This window comes from Thermobia domestica, chromosome 2 (genome assembly GCF_964235325.1).
Source record: "Thermobia domestica chromosome 2, izTheDome1.hap1.1, whole genome shotgun sequence".
Classification (NCBI taxonomy): Eukaryota; Metazoa; Arthropoda; class Insecta; order Zygentoma; family Lepismatidae; genus Thermobia; species Thermobia domestica.
In genome coordinates this window covers 252,406,166-252,422,995 of record NC_137455.1, presented here as the reverse complement: position 1 = coordinate 252,422,995, position 16,830 = coordinate 252,406,166, and the positions used below count along the sequence as shown (strand labels likewise).

Sequence of the window (16,830 nt, the reverse complement as noted above, 5' to 3'; positions counted from 1 at the left end):
TAGTGATAAACTTTAATTTGCTCCATTGATTTTTTCTGAATAGCATTTTCAACTCCTTTAAAAATATTTTCTTCTGTAGTTGCGCAGTGAATGCTATGAATCTGAAGAAGCTCTTCATACACTTCACAATTTTCATCTATCCCTCGAATAAAAAGTAAGATCTGAGCAATATCTGAAACATCTGTTGACTTATCCATGGTCAAAGAAAACACTGTAAGTGTTAATTATCAGTACTTAGGCCTATAAATTTGTAATATTTTTCTGTACACTGAATATTCATAACGCTTTAACTGGCAATACAAAAACGGTTAATGCAGCATAAATAAGTAGATTTTGTGAAGGTTTTTTGTACATAAATGACGGAATAGTAATTACAATGCAAAAAGTCATTAAGAATTCGAGTATAGAATAATATAGTCTACTATGAAATTATTTTTTAAGCTAAAATTATTATATGTAACATACAGTATGAAAATTTGTTATTTAATCTATGTTCAAGAAGTAATTAAACATTCAGAATACAGTGTATTAGATGATATTAAATTATTAGGAGGAAGCACTTTTATTATTATAGTAAATTTCAAGATCTTCATTTAAAAGGCATATAATTGAAGTATACGTGTTTATCGTGTAATGTCTTACGAAGCTTGAAGAGTTTTAAACTGTTAATCATGTAAATACTGTCTTTGCTGGAAATCTAAGACTAGTGTAACTGTAACTTGGTAAAAAAATTTTAAGCATATTAGAAGTAGTGTATAGAAACTTAGGTTAGGTGATTAGAAATAGTAGATCTCAAATATTAAGAAGCATTTCCTATGGTATAAACACTACTGTACAATCAGTATTGCTCACAAGACGAAAAAAAAATCGTTTATCGCGTTCTTGTCTGGTTTCAAATTTAAAAATGTATTATTATTATTATTATTATTATTATTATTATTATTATTATTATTATTATTATTATTATTGTCTCAAATTTAAGAGTATAGTTCTCGTCTCGACTTCCGTCTTCTGACCAACACTAATTGGCAAGAGCCTTTGACCGAGACCGTTCCGATTGAAAAGAGAGAGAGATTCCCAAAGTTCTCAAATTTACACAAAGCAAAATTGCTTTTTATGTATCTTTGTTGTTCCTTTAATAAGTGTTCTTTTTATTATTTGTATTTTTTACCTGGACACGATCTCAGATTTACTGTTTACAATTGTATTCTGTTATTAATACTGCTATTAGTATTGTGTTTATTAAATAGTGAAATTTTAGATACTGTTTTACTACGGTATTTTTTGAAAAATTATTTTAATATTGTGAGCTATCATTACCTGATAAAAACGGAGGTAATTGCCAGATACTTCCGTAAAAATATACCGGTAGCCAGTAAGAGTGTACTCAATACTTTCAAACGTTATGTAGGGGAGACCGGCTCAAAATGGCACAGTGGCTGTTTTCGAAAACTGTTTGATTAGAAACAGGCAGTAAATGGTTTAAATGAGAGTTTGATCTAGCAACACGAGTGAGCAAAAATGGCGTGCGTGTAGGTAAAACGCAGTAGGTGTTATCTGCGAAAAGGTGATTTTGGTGGGTTAAACTTTTATTTTCTTCTGCTTTTGATGTTGACAGCAGGAGAAAGTACATACCATTTAAACATATCAATTGTAAAGTACATTCAATTCAAGGTAGGTTAAGCGTAGAAACTTCAATCTTAAGCTTTCACATAATGTGCAGCTACCAGTTTTTGTTTTCCCTGCACATCAGGGAAAGATGGCATAGTAAATACTGTACTGTGCCATTTTGCCCTGGTTTAATCTGCCAAAGTTCTGAAGCTTTTAAAGTAGTTTTCTTCAAATACATTTACCACATATTACAATAAAGAACTAGAAAGGTGGTTGAAAACACATCCAGGAAGAACACGAGTCTTAGTAAAGTCGCCAAATTGTTTTCGAATGCTTATTTGAAACAGCGCTCAATGTCCTTAATGGATTCAAAGCAACTGGTATATGCCTTTTCAACCAATATATTTTTCCAGACCATTTGTGTCTACCAGCCGCTACTACGGATTGCCATGAGCCAGTGGACGAAAGTGAACCGAGTGTGGATTCGAGTGCGAAGTGTGAACAAATTACAAAATCGCAAGATGAAAACGCTACTTCCGTTGAGGATATTTCCTCTTCAGAACCAGGTCCATCTACATCAGAGCAGGAAAGAGTTTAAGAGGTTCCTGTAGCACTTTCCGCTAAAACCTTCATTAAGCACATTTCTCCAGTACTACGAGCTACAAAGAAAATGTGAACATAGAAAAGAAAGATGTCTACGCGTAAGGAAAGTCTACTCCTCCCAAGAAGTCCATACCTCATGGAACTGAAGACAAAGAGCGAATCTAAAATTAGACCTGCAGCGCAAAGATAAAAAAAAAGAACTATGAAACGTAGGATCTTTATTGATCTTAGTGATGAAAACAACAAGAATCTAGTGCCACTGAAAATGATAACGATGCGCCATGTATCTAATATAACGAACTTTACAGCATGTCAAAAGCCTGAGAAGGTTAGTTGTGATGTCAGCTTTGTTTCCTCTGGAGTCAAGCTGCACGTGCTGGATTATCACTAAGGGCCAAGATGTTTGTTTGTGAAGCCTATAAAAGTTGAATTATACTTAGTGCTTCATTTTCAGTTTTCATCTTGTGTGTTGTCGGCATAATTGAAACATATTTTTAGTTTCTTTAATATTCTTTAATTTATTTTAACATGTTCGTAATTTTTACGTTATTTTGCAAATAAAGTTTAGGCCTACATTGATATATTTAAATGTATTTGTTCGAAAATGTTCCCTTATCCATTCTGTATGGTTTTCTATTAATCAGTATTAACTTATTATCAGTAATCAGTATGTTTCATAGAAGCAAGGTGGTGTGAAGACTTTCGGAACTTTTTAAAGAAATCTAAAAATAAGAACTTTAACAATAAATAGCTTACAGTTCTCCACGTCAATATTCAAACAACATTCCAAAGAAGCATTCATAAAAAAACGAGAAAGTTTTAAATTTATTCTGAGGAGATATTCAAACAAAAAGTCTCTGTATGCCATTACGTTAACAAAGAAATTAAACTACAATACAGTTTAAACCCACTATAGACGTAGAAAATTGCAATATAATTTATCTACGTTGATAATTAATCCATTTCGTTCCGCAAGATATAAGCAGTCCAGGTATGATGTCGTATTACGTCTAATTAATTTAGTTGAAATGCCTTTAGTATGTGTCTTTACGCACTAAGATAGGTTATTCCGAAATGTAATAAAAGTTTATCAATATTGTATTTTTTAATTAGACATTTATTATACTGTTCAATCCATATCCATTATCTTTACGATATTTTATTGACATGATATGACGTTATCTTCCTCCTTTAATATAAATATATTAAAAGATAAGAGACCAGCTTAAACTGAACCTACATTAATAAAACTTTACGTCATATCGACTTCTATCTCTTGATTTGTACTCAATAAGAAGCTGTTTCGGTTGGTTTATATGCTGTGATCGATAACACAATAGCTATATGGACATTAAATGTAATGCGATGAAACATTTAGTTCAATGCCCCGTGGATATGCCCTGTAAGCAGTATACAAATAGTCATGGGGTTGGGCAGGAAAGTAATGGGTCATATGCGGCGTAATAGTTTTATAGTTCAGCATGTACTCGGGGAACTTTTTTAAAAAATCTAAAAATAAGAACTTTAACAATTTACGAAACAACGAACATAAACGAAGGTGGATGCACACTATATTTTTGAAAACGGACAAGCGTGTATCTACCAAAAATTCTAGCATCACATCTTTGGTTAGAAGTAGTCTTCCTCCAGTATAGTATATCCTTCTTCATGGGTCGGTCCATATTGTAATTAGGGTATTTGTCATACAGTAGTCTTCACAACTTGAAATCAGATTATGGAATACAGACGTTCTGTCGGTCTCTACATGAGGAGGCATGTTTTTAATCTTACAAATTTTAGACACACTGATTTAAGTTTAATTCGAGAAGAAATATAATTTTCTTTTCTTTTTTTTTTTTTTTTAAGTTGGTTCTGCTTGATATGCTTGTGCGATTTGAGACATTAGATTGCAAGTCATATCTGTCGCGGGTTCGAGTCTCGCGTAAGGCATAAGTGTTTGTTATTATCTCACAAACTCACTTCATTATCGTCATTCATTTCTCATCGTTCTCTTTACCCTAAAGGGCAGGATTGTAGGACGTGAAATTGGAAAAGTAAATAAAAAATCTGGTGGCTGATTTTTTTAAAATTTACTTTCGAATTTATTTTCTTTTATTTGTTTGTTATAATGCTAACTGTTTGAAAAGTTTAGATACTCTATTAAATACTAGGTTGTCTAAGCTTAGTCCTTCTACTACCTTTTCCATTCATCAGTATGTTAGTCCTTTCTGACGGCGAATTAAATGCAGTCATGCTATTTATTCTTTTTCTATCGTGACTGTTATGCATCGATTTTAGTTTGTTTCTATTTGTGCTTTCGTTACTTGTTTTTATTTTCTTCAGCATTCTTCGGTATCACCTGAAAGGTTACATTTTTTATTTTTTATTTTATTTATTTATTTTTTTTTTTTTTATGTTCTTCGAAATATCCATATTTCTTATCCATACCGAGTTACACTACCATTAAAAGTCACGCTCCTCAGTTAGTAAAATACTATCACTTCAGTTTTATTGTTGTTAACGAAATTTTTACTTTCCCTCTGTTTCTATTTAGGGCGCTTGAAGATTGGCTTTTTGCTTTTTTTTATTATGTATTTCAGTCTTCCACAAATTTCTCAATATCCCTTAGAACTTTCCTTTTCCTTCTGCTGATAGTGCGATATTGTCTGCAAATCATTTTAACAAACTTCCGTCTATCTTAATTTTTGCTCATATATATATATGGGCAAACAGGTAACATCAAGCAGTTAACATTATACATATATAATCATTGCTTCCTCTTTCATAATAAATAGTAAGCATTACCACGAATCATTCAGTTTTTTCTTTCTTTTTGATCTCCGAAATGTCTATATTCCAGATCCTAGATGTAAGCCTATACATATACTCCACTAATGGGTCCTAGATGAATCGCTTTTTAGGTTTGGAAAATTGTAGATTCAAGATTAATGAAATAACAAACATCCAAGAAGTCTATCTAGTGTTTTAAAGAAATATTTTAGACCGATAGATGTATAATTGCAATTGGCAAGACCTAACGAAATTTATAGAAGATTTAGTGGGGAGTTCCCATCAAATATGGTAAACTTGAGTTAAACTTAGATTGAAACACGAAATTATGAACTGAAACAAGACAATAAATGCAAATAAATATTTATTATATCAGTACAGCAACCAGGCACGCTGTTGTGGGGAGGGTCCAATACTACGTAGGTACAAGCCACTACGTCTATGTAGTATTGAACAGATATTATTCTGCATCCGAAAAGATATTTTCAGAAAAAAATGATAGAACTAGATTGTTTTTATAAGAAAAAGAGTACAGATGAAGTGTACGATCAAATTTTCATGCTACATCAATGATTTCCCTGTTAAACAAGTTGAGTTGATTTTAACGTCCCTTTCAGCAGCGAGACTATACGAGACGGGACCTACTGATTAATGGGGAATCCGAACCACATGAGCTCCCGTCGGGAATCGAATCCGGGTTTCACACGTGAAAGGCGCGTACGCTAACCGCTTAGCCACGAAGGAGCTCCCTGTTAAAAAAGTAGATCCTCTATTTTTTTATTGTATGTTGAGTTAGGAACTTTGAGGGGGCCCGGATCCGGTGGGTACCCCATGGGTGAGCCCCTGCAGCAACGTGAATTATTGTAGTCAGGCGAAGCTAAGTCTGGTCAATAATAGGTGACCACAGATAGGTGAATGGACTGACATAATGCGATGTCACGTCCGTCTCATTGCCATGCTAATCAGCATTTTATTTTCTAAACAACACAAGTTAAGAACCCAGATACAAGGTGAAAATTGTGATCTTTGAATTTCCGGATTACGGCGTACAATAAATACTTGTATATATATATATATATATATATATATATATATATATATATATATATATATATATATATATATATATATATAACAGTTTCCATAACTGAAGTTACAAACAGATAGAAAAAGCAAGGAAATAAATACGTAGTATGTTAAATATCTGGTGGGCTATAAAGCCAGATGGAATTGGTGTCCCAAATCTTAGGGTATATGAGAAGCAGCGAGTCAGCCCTAATGCCATTTGACAGCTGACAGTTAGAGCTAGTAGCTGTGCAAAAAGTCTTGGAATTCTTTTAGTGAGACGCAAGATATTTCGCCGTGAAGGTAAGTGAACTTTTCGGAAAACTGCGTTATATTTTACAATTGTATTTCGATAAATGCTGCACAAGTCCATGAAGAAATGTATGCTGTTTATGGACAAGATACGTTATTAAATCCAAATCCAGCAACCAAAAGATGGTTCAGTCGCTTTCGTTGTGAAAATATCGATGCCCAATATATCCTTCTTGCAATGGACGACCAATTACAGCAAGAGTAAATGATATTCTGGTTAAAGTCGAAGTCCAACATGTAAGCAGTCATGACGTTGTCCATAACTTAAACATTCATCAACGAACAGTGTTAAACTATTTGGAGAAAGCTGGCTACAAAAGGAGATTGATTTTGAATAACATTATTTTACTCAATTCTGACGTAGTTGGTGATGAGTGATGAAAAGTGGATATCCTACGTTAAGAGTTTGCGAAAAAGATTGTGGTCGAAGCGATGGAAAACTACACATCCTGTCGCAAAGCCCATACTCAAGTTTTTGTTCGTTTGGTGGGTTTGGAAGAGCTTCGCACATCACGAGCTGCTGCCGCTTGGGCAGAACGATGTACTCAGATCTGTACTGTCGACAATTAATAAGAGTCCAACATGTAAGCAGTCATGACGTTGTCCATAACTTAAACATTCATCAACGAACAGTGTTAAACTATTTGGAGAAAGCTGGCTACAAAAGGAGATTGATTTTGAATAACATTATTTTACTCAATTCTGACGTAGTTGGTGATGAGTGATGAAAAGTGGATATCCTACGTTAAGAGTTTGCGAAAAAGATTGTGGTCGAAGCGATGGAAAACTACACATCCTGTCGCAAAGCCCATACTCAAGTTTTTGTTCGTTTGGTGGGTTTGGAAGAGCTTCGCACATCACGAGCTGCTGCCGCTTGGGCAGAACGATGTACTCAGATCTGTACTGTCGACAATTAATAAGAGTGGCGCAGTTCAAAAGAAAATTACCGGAATTGGTCAACAGAAAGGGTGTTGTACTGTCCCGTCAGATATTGTGAGAATTTGTCTGGAAGGTTTTAATGGATTTGAGCCCGTCAGACTGTCATTTGTTTCCGTCTCTGCAGAACTTCTGAATGGTGTTAGTTTTAAAAGAGGCCTGGAAAAATCATATGTTACAAATTTTTGACCAGATACCACCGAAGTACTGTAGTGACGGGGCTATGGTATTGCCGGAAAAATAGCACAAGGTCATCGAACAGAATGGGGCATATGTGGTTTTATAATGTTATTTTCAAATCAAAATAAATATATTTTCAGTTTTGACCTTCAAAGGGTCAATATTTTCAGACAATCTGATAGTATTAAAGATATGACAAGCATTGAAAGTGAAAATAGGCGAGTTCACATGACTTGTAAAATGTTTCCGTAGATATTATGTATTTATACATTTTGATGTTAAGTACCGTATTAAAGTGAATCTAATTTTTCAGTATCAGGTGTTAAATTAAAATAATTCTGAATATTCATGATTTAGTAGTTCAGTGTCACATATTACATTGTAAATGTGTACGGGATTACTGCTTAGCAATTGTTTAAAATCTATTCTCAACCACTCATAATTGTATATTTTCTTGTATTGTCATATATTTTAAAAGTAAATTTAGGAAATATAACGAGAAATCCAATGCAAATGTATCGATCAGAAGTTTATGCAGAGTAAAATTTCCCAGCGCACTTATGGTTACTAGCTTTTTTATATATATATATTTGGTCTAGGAATTAATTCGTGCGGGTGGACAAGAGATGGCGCAACGAACGGAGCGTCCCACAGTTCCGTGTATCCACACATGTGTTGCAAACCCCTGTCACCGCGTATCGTTCGTAGTATAGGGCAGTGGATTAAAGCGTCAACAACACCAGTTTGTAGTAGTCAACAACACCAGTGAACATGGCGCAATTTGTGCCTGATAAAGTGTTTTTGCGGGGTGTCCTGCTGCATTACTTTAACATGCAGAAAAGTGCGACTGAAAGTCATCGTATTTTGGTGGAAGTGTATGGTGACCATGCTCTAGCTGAGCGAACGTGTCAGAAGTGGTTTGCACGGTTTAGAAGTGGTGATTTCGGCTTGGCAGACCAAGAGCGAGCTGGACAGCCAAAAAAATTTCAAGACGAAGAATTGACAGCATTGCTCGAGCAGGATTCGTGTCAAACGCAGGAACAACTTGCAGCAGCATTAGGCGTTGATCAAACAATAGTCTCCAAACGCTTGAAAGCCATGGGAATGATTCAAAAGATGTCACATTGGGTTCCACATGAATTGAAAGACAGAGACGTTGAAAGACGAAAAACCATTTGCGAATTGCTGCTTCAACGACAGAGCAGAAAGGGGTTTCTGCATCGAATTATTACGGATGATGAGAAGTGGATCCATTACGAGAACCCTAAACGAAAAAAGGCCTGGGTGAAACCAGGTGAACCAGGTCCATCACAACCAAAACGAGATATTCACTGTGCAAAGGTTATGCTGTGCATATGGTGGGATATGAAAGGTGTGGTGTACTATGAACTGCTGCAACCGGGTGAAACTATGAATGGAGAACGTTATCGACGACAATTAATGCGTTTGAAGCAAGCTCTGGCCAGAACACGACCAGAATGGGAGAACAGACATGATAAACTTATTGTTCAACATGATAACGCTCGCCCACATGTCGCAAAACCGGTCAAAACCTATTTAGAAAATGTCGGATGGGAAGTTTTACCCCACCCGCCGTATTCACCAGGCGTTGCTCCTTCGGACTACTACTTGTTCGATTGCATGAACAACGATTTGATTGGACAGCTGTTTACTTCTTCAGAAGATATCGAAACATGGGTCTCTGACTGGATCGCTTCCAAGGATGAGGACTTCTTTCGCCACGGAATCCGTACATTGCCTGACAGATGGGCGAAAGTGGTGGCTAGCGATGGACAATATTTTTCTTAAGGTATTTATGTATTTTGTGTTTGTACTACAGCTTCAATGTGTGCGTACCAACCGCACGAATTAATTCCTAGACCAAATATATACAGACTAAAAATTCCTATCGCACTTATGGTTGCTATCTTTTTTTTTTTTTTTTTTTTTTTTTTTTAGCTATTATTATTGTGCACTCATATTGTAAAGGTGGACATGTGAGATGTAATGGACTAAAGTGTTCGATCAATGAGAAATAGCATTAGTCTAAAAGTAGATAATGATATTTCTTTAAACAAATTTGTTTGTTGTGTTTTCTTCGTGTCGACAGCTCGTCAGTTTACACACATAATTCCTTTCGTCGGTGAATTACATGGTAATATCACTAGTAGTTATGCAATTTCTATCTTATCATTTTGCTTAGAGGTGTGGAGAAATAAGTTTTTTAGGTGTTACTCTTTGAATTACTAGATTTAACTCGAAAATTTTGTAAATAGTTGTCTTGTATTCTTAGTCTATACATTATCCCACCACTTTACTTCGTCTTCAAAATATTCTACGATTGTGATAGTTTTGAAACTATTGTTCTTTTTAATAGCAGACCTCATACAGTAGACAGTATTGTATTCCTTTCGCTTTACATGTTGTTCAGAAAAAAATTGGCGATCACTATGGTAACGGGGAGGAAATGACGACGTCAATATTTCGGTTTATTTAAGGATGACGGTGCGGATTATCTGAAAGAAAGAGGTAGTGCACTTCGGTCACAAGAAATCTTAACACAACAGCGATATATCGAGTGATATTTCAACGATACATTTGCTAGGTTAGCTAACAATTGATAAGCATTTTATTCATATCCTCTAACTGCTTCACTTTCAGAAACTAATTCTTGAATCTCCGAATTTTCTCTATTTCCTGTCAGTATATTTATGTGTCTGGTATGTCCTCGCAACTTAACGAGAGGTCACTGGGTAAGGTAGTACTCAAACACCTCAAGTTCTGAGGCAGTGTACGCCGAGCTTTCTGTTCTTTCTTGACATTGCTCTTTTATCGCTGTAAGAAAAGCGGCAATTCAGTGTTTTTTTAGTCTACAGTATTAGTTGCTTACCCCTCCACCTTTATTTATTACATTTTGAGAACTAACAGTTGTAATCTGGAATTTCTACGAGAAACGAAGTCCTTATGCGGGGAATAACTACTGGTATCTTTGCATTATTTACAACTATGTGTAACACAACAAATAGATCACACCGCTGAGAAAATAGGAGTGTTCATAATTTAGAAATGGATTGGAATTCTGACTACTTTATTTGTAAATGAAAAGGCTTTTTAAACTGAAAATTACAGTAGTGTGTGTTATTTAGTTATTCCTAAATCCTTGTAGAGTATAAGACGTGGATCTAGTTGTAGTCAAGGGTGGCAACAGGCATTTTCTCCCGGGTGTGCCACAAGTGGGTCATTAAATATATAATGAAAATACTTTCGTAATAGATCCACAATATTTCTGAATTAGGAATATTTCACTGCTTGTAATCGTGAGATTAACCATTTCCATTTCTGCAAAATTAATGTAAAACTATGAATATACTATAGTGAAACTTCGCTTTGAGCCCAGATTTGAGATTTAGCGATAGATTCAGTTGTCATTCATTATGAAGGTAAAATTGATTATGGAGACGGATGTAAAGGGGATGTTGTAGAGAAAACTCAATGATATCCTCAATTTCGCCTTGATGACCACAAATACCATTTACCAAGAATACAAATATCAAGTTCTTTCGACACTAGGAATATAAGAAATTCCAGGGGAAAAAATTGTGAAATAAGGAAGAACAGAATGCAGAAGCAAAGAAGTATTATGCTGGAAGTATAATATTAGTTTTGCCTTTCATTCCCGAGCAACAGCAAGCACTTCAGTTAATTGTACAAGAGAGACAAATTGAAATAAAAATGTCATGAAAGTGGTTGATCAATCCTTTTATACACTCTTCATTTTTGTGCGAGAGAATGACAAACTCGTCTTAGTAGTAGAATTGCCTCAAAATGCATCAGAACATGTTAGATGCAACAATAAGATGTTAGATTATAGCTTCCTTGTGGCTTCGTGGATAGTGTAAACGCCTTTGGCGTGAGAGACTCGGGTTCGATTCTTGAGGGAGCTGTAGTTGAGATTCCACGCTAAGCTGTAAGTCCATGTCTCATATAACCTCGCTGCTCAAAGGGACGCTCAATTCAAATCCAAATCCAATCCAAGATGTTAGATTAGTGGAGCCCAAGTCGAATAAAATAATCTTAAAATTCCGTTATCAGTTTTACCTTGGTCAGGGTGAAACAGTTTGATTTTTCGAGTAAGCGATGGCTCACCAACACTCACTCCAGCGCCGCACAGTGGTCGGAAACAGAAAAAAGCGGTCAAAAATCGATTTTGTCAACTTCGCCTCCTATTAAATCGGATTGATATTTGATTATAAGAATATCTCCTGCTTCCAAATCCGGAGTTTCAGGACATAGGTATATTTTCGCTGTCTATAAAATGTATGTAAACATGAACAAACGAAAGTGCCGAAAAATCAGTAAGATATTAACCAAACAATGTGTGTTTTAATCATTTATATCGTTTCTGAGGTCGATGAAAGCGGTTGGATAGCACATTGGATTCAAATACTTGTGTTTAGTGAAGAGCTTTATTTGTTATCTATTGTCATATCATTAATATGATAAATTTGGTAGTGTTGCCTATAAGTTACATATACGCTGATGTTATTAGCTCTGCAGTCTAAGCTTATCCTTGCTTATCTGTAAAATAGGGTTCATTAAGTTGTCCATAAGTAGTACAAAGGTTGAGCATTGGAAATAGCTGCATCCAAGTGCATCTGGAGGACTCAGCCCTATCTAACTGGAAATGCGTGATTAGCAATGTTGTGGTCGCAATCGAGATCTGCTATTTGAGCCTTACAAAGCGAAAAGGCATATTGTCTGGTACGTAATTTGGATTGCCCTTCATCCCTGAATCAAAGTTGTAGTGAAAGCCGTGCCATGAAAGCCATTGCAATCATACGTAGTGCAGTAATGAAAACTATCAGTCATGTGGAGTTGCTGTATATTACACGTCAGTGCAGTAGTATACAAGATTCTATGCTGAATCTTTTAATATTACCGAAACAACGTAATTCTGAACTAAATTACATTCCAGTAAGTATTAGTGCTTTTTCGAAAATTGTGCGAGTGCAAAACCGCGAACTTTAACTTTGTATCCTAAGACCAAACACACATTTGTTTTACACCGTCTATTTATTAGCTGCACATACAATCAGAGGGAGAGCATATTGAACCTGTAACCGCTTCTTGGATGCATATTAACACCTGTCATAACTTCGTACTTGCTAGCGACGTCCAATTCACATAAGGCGTCAACATATTACGTTCTCAATTTATAAACAATATGTATGATTCACGATGGTGGATTTCAAGATGGCGGCTTTCACATGTCTGTGTTCTTCCCAATTTCTCCTTCTATTACTCTCCTACATTGTTTCTTTGGTTATATTTTGCAACATTTGACATTTATGCGAGGGATTTCCACACTTTTGGACCACCTTGTATATATAACTGCACGTATTGCAGCAGGGGTTCTTCGAATCACTTTCACAGTAGTTGCAATCGATTTAGAAAGGTGTGCGCCGTCGTGCTTTAACTCCGTGAAATACAGACAGTATAAAACAGAAAAACGAATATTTGCGAAAGAATATAGACCTGTATTCGCTTGTATAGTTTTAAATGTATTGACAAATACTAATTTCTAATAGAACATGCAGATATTAGTGTTTAACTTATATTGATTGTAACCATAATCTTAGAATAACTTAAATTCTACAATATTATTAGGATTTATCTCCTTTAGCCTAACCGGCATAATCCTGGGACGTAAAACTCAAAGATTTCATTTCATTATTAGGATTTAACGGGGGGAGAGAGGAGTTCAAGAAGATATGCCAATTGGGAAAGCTCATTGAGTTGGATAAAATTATATGAATGAACAGTGGCGTATTTACGATTTTGTTTCGGGGGACTTTGCCAAATTTATTCCTCGAAATGAGAAAATTCTGCAAGATATTTCATTTAGTTTAATATAGTAAATAAAATTTCGGGAGGGGGCCTTAAGGGCGGAAGCTTCCCTCCTTAAATACGCCACTGTGAATGAGTGTAAATCCTTGCACATGGTTTTCGAGAAATTAGAGAGACTTTTAATTGTAGAAAAAAAAAATGATACTGTGCGATAACCACATCCTAGGCCTATATTATGATAAAACAGGTATATATGTATGCTGTGATCAATGTTTTCGTTATGACACTAGAAAGATGACAGTACCCAGCATGTTTTCCATTGTTTAAGCTTTGATTTTGCTATACGCAAATTTGATTGAAAGTACTCGCTGTGCAAAACAATACGTTTAATGTAAAAGTGATTAATGTGTAACAGTTTCGCCAAATATCCCCTTGGGCTTCATCAAACACTATCTGCTATCTAGATAGTGTCTGTTGAAGCCAAAGTGTATAAGCGAGTAATTTAAAATCAAATTTACCCAGTATGGTTAATGAAATATAGCCTAAAATTATGATTAACTGGTAAACTTTAATTTTCGTTCAGCTATAATATCTATATATATAAAAGAGAACGCACAAATCCTTTGTGAACTCATCACGCTAATACGGCTGAACCAATTTCTTTCATTTTTGGGGGGTTATTATGATTTGGACCCTAGATGGTTTTTATCATATCACTTTAATTTTTAATTACCAGTGTCTTGAGATAATTGACCATTCAAGTGTCCATACGTACAAATCCTTTGTTATTAGTTCATCATAGGTAAAAATAAACGTATTTATATGCAACCCGCATGACCATGTGACTCGGCGGGTTAACATAAATGACAGGCGCTATAATTTTAACATTTACTGCAATTTGAAAGCGAAAAAGTAAAAATTATCTAAGTAACAAAGTTTATTGCGTTCCGGGGTGACCGCAGCGAAGCGGGGTGAACGCTGCTAGTTGTCTATAAATAAGACATGTATCAAACGGTAGATCGCATCAAACTGAACCAAATGAGAGATGTTTGAGGGTAAGTTCTAACGCGTGCTTTTTTCGACAAAAACTCATCTTTATGACTAAAAATTGTCATTCATTACCAATAAAAAAATGAGTATTTATTCTGCTGGAGCATTTTCATTTATTTATATATTGCATATGCAAAATAATAATAATAATAATAATAATAATAATAATAATAATAATAATAAGTCTGTTATTTGATTATGTCTGTCGTAGTTTGACCACTTCTAACAGTGATATGCTCATATGCATATACCTAACAATGACGAACACATTACTTATAAAGTATTCCATGCGAGCAGCTTAATTGCTAATTCTGTTCTTCCGAGTTACAGGCTAATTTTATTTCTATTCTGCTTTTTTCGTCTTTAATTGTGCCTATTTAAATGACTCTTTTGTAAAACCATTAATTTCACCATTTTGTCTGCCATTTTCTAAAGTTTATTTTACCATGAATTCAGAGCTTTAGTAATGACGCGCTTTCGATGGGTAAAAAAAAAAAAAAAAAAGGAACGTTATGATCCTTACATTATAACAGAAATGCAGTGTAGAATTTCAAAACGAGAAATCCATTTATTTCAATTTTCAGGGGGTAGTAGGAAAGCGTGCTGTTCGTCGAATTGTATATTTGCATAGTAAAGCAAATTATGTGCTACGAGTTGCTCCAACAGGCTCTCTCCTTTTCCGTATTGATTCTCAGTTGCAGCACACGAGTTACTCCTGTGGGAGCATCAATGGATAATAACACCTGTTGCAAACAAGGTGATTCTCTTGCTAAGCCTTCAGCAAGTAAACCTGCTTTCTTCATTCTGACACAAAGTACGTAAAGGAGATCGGAGCGGGTTCCACCAAATTTGTAGCAATATATTTTTTGTTGTTGTAAATGGTGTATTCAGAATTTTATTACTATGTAGGCTAAACCGAAATATGCTACAAGTTTATTAATTGAGTAATCTTAGTAATGTAGTGATGTAAATAAATGTACAAACGTGGTGCATATTGTGTTGATTGGAAAATCTCGGCCGAAACTTTTAATTAACTAAACGTTTTCTCAGCGTTTTCTTATCATATATACACACAGAGTGTTTCAAAACAACACCGACAACGTTTGGGAGGTGATTCCTGACACTAAGATAAGACAAAAGGTATAGACGATCCTGGGTGCACAAATGCTTCCTTTCGGAATTATAGGCTGCCGAAAATATGAAAAAGTGAACTTTAAAGGTCTATAGCTCCAAAACTATGGGACTATTGTAGTCGGTCCAAGACTTCACTTAAAAACTAATACGTGGACTATCAAAATATCCCAGTTTCAAAATCTTGCGGTACTTCCACAACAATTTTTATGTAGGTAGTTGAAGTGTACTTCGAATTTTATGCCCGTAGCCAAACTCCCTCTATAAAAATTGCTTCGTGAGTACCTCAGGATTCTGAAACATGTACTTTTGGATAGCTCACATATTAGTTCTTAAGTGAAGTCTTGACCCGACTACAGTAGGTCCTATAATTGTGGAGCTCTGGACCGTTAAAATTCATTTTTCATGTTTTCGGCAGCCTATAACTGCGAAAGGAAGCATTTGTGCACCCAGGATGGTCTATACTTTTTGTCTTATCTTGGTGTCAGGAATCACCTCCCAAACGTTATCGGTGTTGTTTTGAAACGCCCTGTATAACATATTGGCAATATTTTACAAAACGTGTACGTGTCGTTAATGGATCATGGGTCACGGAGTCACTTGGGTCACGACTTTTGTCCGTGTCATTATGGTCTAGATCTCGCTTCTCAGACCTGGTGACCCGAACAAACCAAGCGATCCAGAAACAGCCGAAATATCATCTCTGCAGCATTACCGCAGTATTTTATAGTTGATTACTAATATTCGCTGCTTGAGCTCGAACAGTCATTTGTTTGATTCTCGGCGTGACGTTTTTGAATCGAAATAGTATGTTTTGAATATTTCATGGTTTTACTATTTCATGTTAATTTCTTTTCCCATATATGTTTTTTTGAACATACCCTATACAAAAAGGATCAACAAAACACTGTTTAAGCTCCGGAATATTTATATTCTAAAGAACAAGTTTTACAGGTCGATTAAACTTTGACGATCCTTCAAAAAAGAAACATGTAGTTTATCGTCCCTATTGTTCTGACGAATCTGTACCCTGATAAACCTTGTAGATATCTTTCAGTGCAATGTTTGACATACACGTACCCAAACAACAAGGTAAAAAGAAAATTATAATTAGTGAAAGAGCCAATGATAGAGGAGATAATCATGTTTGTTAGAATTACATAGAATTATATTAATAGCCTCACACTTACTCTCCATATGTATGACGACGTTTCGTTTCCAGGTTGTACCGGGTCACTAAGTGTGGTGGGTCATAAGTCTGACTGCCTCTGGATCTTATGGGTCATGAGCCATGAAGTTTGTAAC

At 35.3% G+C, this 16,830-nt stretch overlaps 1 protein-coding gene across 1 annotated transcript in view; it reads left to right on the top strand.

Moving 5' to 3' along the window:
- LOC145678448 (high affinity cAMP-specific and IBMX-insensitive 3',5'-cyclic phosphodiesterase 8B-like) overlaps window positions 1-16,830 on the top strand; it is a 1,074,619-nt gene that overhangs the window by 17,703 nt on the left and 1,040,086 nt on the right. The gene's annotated exons all lie outside the window — the stretch shown is intronic.